This window comes from Notamacropus eugenii, chromosome 1, assembly GCF_028372415.1.
Source record: "Notamacropus eugenii isolate mMacEug1 chromosome 1, mMacEug1.pri_v2, whole genome shotgun sequence".
NCBI lineage: Eukaryota > Metazoa > Chordata > Mammalia > Diprotodontia > Macropodidae > Notamacropus > Notamacropus eugenii.
This window is the reverse complement of record NC_092872.1, coordinates 451298702-451304701: the sequence shown is the minus strand read 5'-3', so window position 1 is coordinate 451304701 and position 6000 is coordinate 451298702.

The window sequence follows — 6000 nt, the reverse complement described above, 5'->3', positions numbered from 1 at the left end:
ATAGACTTAACTTTTGTCAGCAATGCAATGATCTAAGACAATTCCAAAAGACTCATGACGGAAAATGCTGGCTGTATCCAGAGAAAGATTTATGGAGTCTGAATGCAGATCGAAGCATACTATTTTCTCTCTCATGGTTTTTTCCTTTGGTTTTAATTCTTCTTTATAATATGACTAATATGGAAATATGTTTAATATGATTGTATAGGTGTAGACTATATCAGATTACACACCATTTTGGGGAGAAGGGAGCAGAAGGGGGAGAAAATTTAGAATTCAAAATCTTATAGAAGTGACTATTGAAAACTGAAAACAAACAAATAAATTAAAAAATAAAAACAAAAAAATGCTACATCCCAAGCCTCAAAAAAAAATCTGAATTGATTTCAGGCCCAAAGAGAATTTCTAGAAGAGCTCAAAAAAGATTTTTAAAAATCAAATAAAAGAAGTGGAAGAAAAATTGGGAACAGCATTGAGAATGATGCAAGAAAATAATGAAAAAAGAGTCAACAGTTTGGTAAAGGAGGCACTGAAGAAAATAACACATTAAAAGACAAAATAAGCCAAATGGTCAAAGGGACACAAAAATTCACTGAAGAGAAGACTCCTTTAAAAAGCAAAATTGGCCACATGGAGAAAGATGTACAAACGCTCACTGAAGGAAGCAATTACTTAAAATTGGATAAGTGAAAGCTAATAATTCCATGAGATTTCAAGAAATGATAAAAATAAAACCAAAAGAATTGAAAATAGAAAAAGATGTGAAATAACTCTTTGAAAAAAACTGACCTGGAAAATAGATCTAGGAGAGATAATTTAAGAATTATTGGACTACCTGAAAGCCATGGTCAAAAAAGAGCCTAGGCAACTTCTTTCAAGAAATTATCAAGGAAAAATGCCCTAATATTCTACAACCAGATGGTAAAATATAAATTGAAAGAATCCATTGATCACCCCCCCATGAAAGGGGTCCCCAAATGAAATCCCAGAAATATTATAGCCAAATTCCAGTGTTCTCAGGTCAAGGAGAAAATATTGCAAGTAGTCAGGAAGAAAGAGTTTAAATATCATGGAGCCACAGTCAGGATAATACAAGATTTAGCAGCTTCTCCTTTAAAGGAGTAGAAAGCAAGGAATATAATATTTGAAAGGGCAAAGGAGCGAGAGTTACCACCAAAAATCAGCTACCCAGGAAAATTGAGTATAATCCATCAAGGGAGAAAATGGATATTCAACAAAATAGAAGACCTTCAAGTATTTCTGATAAAAAGACCACAGTTCAATAGGAAATTTGGTTTTCAAATACAAGGCTTAAGAGAAACATAAAAAAGGGAGACGATTCCTGGAAGATGGCATAGTAAGTCAGAAAATTTCAAGCTCTCAAGATTTTCCTCCACAAAAGAGATAACATAGTGCCTCTAGGGGAACATAGAGCCATGAAAACAAATAAGAGTAGGGGCATAACAGGGATTTTCTTAGGACAATCAGAGAAGACCTGATGAAAAATACCAGGAGAAGATTTCCTCCCTGTGAAGAGTAAACACCTCCAGACTAGGGCCCACTTTAACAACAAGTGGCAAGTGCTGGGGTTAGTTGCTTTGAGAGGCTACCTCAGCCCCAGACACAGGAACTTTACCCCCAGCACAGTGATGGGAGTTGGGTGTTTGAGCCAGGGAAGATCAAGGGAACCTCTGCTGACAAGGAATGTCAGAGCCAGCTGTACTGTGGCAAGCAGAGAAGGTAAAAAGGAACTAGCACATGCCAGTGAGTGCAGAAGCAGTGGGGTGGTAACACTGCTGTGGGCACTTACAGGAGACTGGGGGTCTTGGTTTAAGTTCAGGGTCAGAGGGAGAACTGAAGAGGATCAGAGGCCATAGGCACTATCCCCCATGTCCCAGGAGTACAGGTGATTATAAAAATTAAATCATCTCCAAAAAATAAATGCACAGGCAAGGGAGAAAGAATCCAACCATAGAGAGCTACCATGGGAATAAAGAAGACTGGGGCTCATCTTCAGAGGAAGATACTTCTACTCCAAAGAGTAATGTCAAATGGTCACTTGTCCAGAAAGAATTCATTGAAGAACTTAAAAAAGACTTTAAAAATCAAATGAGAGAGATGAAAGAAAAATTAAAAAGAAAAATAAGAATAATAAAAGAAAATAAAACTATGACAAGAAAGTCCACTAATTAGAAAGGAGATCCAGAATCTTAAGGAAGAAAATGACTCCTTGAAAATCAGAATTCTGCAAAGGGAAGCCAGTGAAATTATAAGAGATGAAGAAATTAAAAAAATATGAAGAATGAAAAAATAGAGGACAATTTGAAACATCTCATAAGAAAAACAGTGGATCCAAGATGGTGGAGTAGAAGCAGGGACCTGCTATAGCTTTCCCTCTAAACCCCTCAAAAAACCTATAAAAAATTACTCTAAACAAATTCTACAGGACCATAAGCCACAAAATAACAGAACGAAGCAGATTTCCAGCCCAAGACAATCTGGAAGGTCAACAGGAAGTGTCTAGTGCACTGGTCTGGGAATGGAGCACAGTTTGGAATGGGCCACTCTAGCGCAGACAAAGTGAGAACAACTTTAAGGAACTGATTGCTGGCAACTGCTATAGATTTCAGACTTCTCAATCCACAAACAGTAAAGATAGCTTCAAAGGTCAGTGTGACAGGTCTCTCACCTGGCTGAGAGGGGAATATGGTCCAGCTCCAGCCCCAGCCTCAGTCCCAGGGTGGCTGCAGCCACTGCTTAAGCAGAGGCTGATTTTGGAGCCTTCCACTTAACAAAGTTCAAAAGTCAAGTAATTGGCTGGGGAAATGAGCAAATAGGGGAAAAAGAAATAGAGTATAAATTTTTACTTTCTTGGTGAAGAGGTATTTTCTTACATCATTGGTGAAGAGGAAGATCAAAACATACAGCCAGAAGAAGAAAACAAAGTCAAAGCTCCTGCATCCAAAGCCTCTAAGAAAAATATGAATTGGTCTCAGGGCATGGAAGAGCTCAAAAAGAATTTTGAAAATCAAGTAAGAAAAATAGAGGAAAAATTAGGAAGGGAAATGACAGTGATGCAAGAAAATCATGAAAAAAAGTCAACAACGTGCTAAAGGAAACCCAAAAAAATGCTGAAGAAAATAACACCTTCAAAATTAGACTAACCCAAATGGCAAAAGAGATCCAAAAAGCCAATGGGGAGAAGAATGCCTTAAAAAAACAAAATAAGCCAAATGGAAAAAGAGATCCAAAAGTTCACTGAAGAAAATAACTCTTTTAAAATTAGAATGAGCAAATAGAAGCTAATGACTTTATGAGAAATCAAGATATTATAAAACAAAACCAAAAGAATGAAAAAATAGAAGACAATGTGAAATATCTCATTGGAAAAACAACTGACCTGGAAAATGGATCCAGGAAAGATACTTTTAAAATTATTGGACCACCTGAAATCCATGATAAAAAAAAAAAGGCCCTAGACATCATCTTTCAAGAAATTATCAAGGAAAACTGTCCTGATATTTTTCAACCAGAGGGTAAACTAGAAATTGAAAGAATCCACCAGCCACCTCCCAAAAGAGATCCCAAAAGCAAAACTCCTAGGAGTATTGTAACCAAATTCCAAAGTTCCCAGATCAAGGAGAAAATATTACAAGCAACCAGAAAGAAACAGTTCAAATATTGTAGAAACACAATCAAGATAACACAGGAATTAGCAGCTTCTACATTAAGAAATTGGAGGGCTTGGAATATGATATTCCAAAGGTCAAAGGAGCTAGGATTAAAACCAAGAATCATCTACCCAGCAAACCTGAGGATAATACTTCAGGGGAAAAAATGGAACTTCAATGAAAAAGATGACTTCCACACATTTTTGTTGAAAAGACTAGAGCTGAATAGAAATTTTAACTTTCAAATAAAAGAATCAATAGAAACATGAAAAGGTAAACAGGAAAGAGAAACCATAAGGGATTTATTAAAGTTGAACTGTTTACATTCTTATGTGGAAAGATGATATTGGTAACTCATGACACCTTTCTCAGCATGAAGATAGTTGGAGTGAATATATATAATATGCATATGTGTGTGTATGTATATATATATACATATATACAGAGAGAGAGATGGAGATAGAGAGACAGACAGAGATGGGGGGCTTCAGAATATGAAGGAATGATATCTAAAAAAGAAAATTAAGGGTTGAGAGGAATGTACTAGGAAAAAGAGAAAGGGACAGGTAGAATGTAGTAAATCATCTCACATAAAATAGGAAAAGCTTTTACAATGGAGGGGAAGAAGGGGAAGGTGAGAGGAAATGTGAGCCTTCCTTTGATCAGATTTGGCTTCAGGGGGGAATAAAATACACACTTAATTGGATATGGAAGTTTATCTTACCCTACAGAAAAGCAGGAGGGAAGGGGATAAGAGAGAGGGGATAATAGAAAGGACACCAAACTGGGGAAAGGGGTAATTGGAAGTAAATACTTTGGCAGAAGGACAGGTCATAGAAGAGAATTGAATAAATGGAGGGAGGACAGGATAGAGGAAAATATCATTTGTCTTTCACAACATCACTGTCATGGTGGTATTTTGCATGAGCACCTATGTATAACCTTTATTGAATTGCTTGCCTTCTCAATGAGGGTAGGTGGGGAAGGAGGAAGGGAGAGAATGTGGAACTCAAAGCCTCAAAAATGAATGTTAGAGGTTTTTATTGCATGCAACTAGGAAATAAGATATATAAGCAATGGGGTATAGAAGTCTATCTTGCCCTACAGGAAAATAGAAGGGAAGGGGATGAGGGGGTGGTGGTGAGAGAAGGGAGGGCAGCTTGGAGCAAAAGGCAATCACAATACATGTTGTCCTGGGGTAAGGGGAGGGTGGAGATGGGGAGAAAATTTTGTGGAAGTAAATGTTGAAAACTGAAAATAAATAAATTTATATGAAAAAAAGAAAAACAATGGATCTAGAGAACTGATCAAGAAGAAAAAACATAAGAATAATTGGACTACCTGAAATCCTGATCAAAAAAAGAATCTTGATGCAATAATACAAGACAAAATTAAAGAAAAGTCCTGAAGTATTAGAACAAGAGTGGAGAGTAGAAATAGAAAAAATCCACTAATCACCACCTGAAAGAAATCCTATGAGGAAAACTCACAGAAATATTATAATTAAAATTTGAAACCCCCAGACAAAGGACAAAATATTATGAGAAACAAGAAAAAAAAATTTACGTATGATGGTACCACAATTGGAATCACACAAGACCGAGTCTTGGCAGCACTAAAAGAAAGAAATGTCTTGGAATACTGTACATTGAAGAGCAAAAGAACTGGGCCTCCAGTCAAAAATATCATACCCCACAAAGCTAACCATAATTCTGAATAAAAAAATAGATATTTGATCAACCATCACACTTTCAGAACTCTGTTAAAAAAAAAAAAACCTGAACTCAATGGAAGATTTGACATACAAGAGCCAAGAGAAATATAAGGTGTATACCAATGACCAACTACAAGGGACTCAATAAGAATAGAATGCTTACCTTTATGGAAAATGTAAAACCTATATCTAAGATTGTTACTTGTAATTAGGCAGCTTATAAGAAAGATTGGGGTAGACCTGATTATGATATGACTTCAAAAAATAAAACTCTTCAAGAACAGCTAAAAGAGTAATTATCTTACACAAATGAGGTGCAAAAGGAAAAACTGATACAGAGGGATTAGATGGGGAAAGGAGGCTCTGGAAACCTACTTTCATCAAGAATGGGTCTAAGAGGGGAAAATACATATATGTTTAGAAGTGTATAAAAGTCTAAATTTAGAAAGAAATAAAACTCTAAAGTGTTGGGGAGGAGAAGATAAAAGAGGAATCTTTAGAGGGGAGAGTGAGGGAATAGATTAAAAGGGGGATTTGGAAAGGTTTTTAGATTTAGGGGAATGAGAGGATAAGGGAGGGAGTCTTAGAGGGCAGGGGGATGAAATAGGTCAAAGG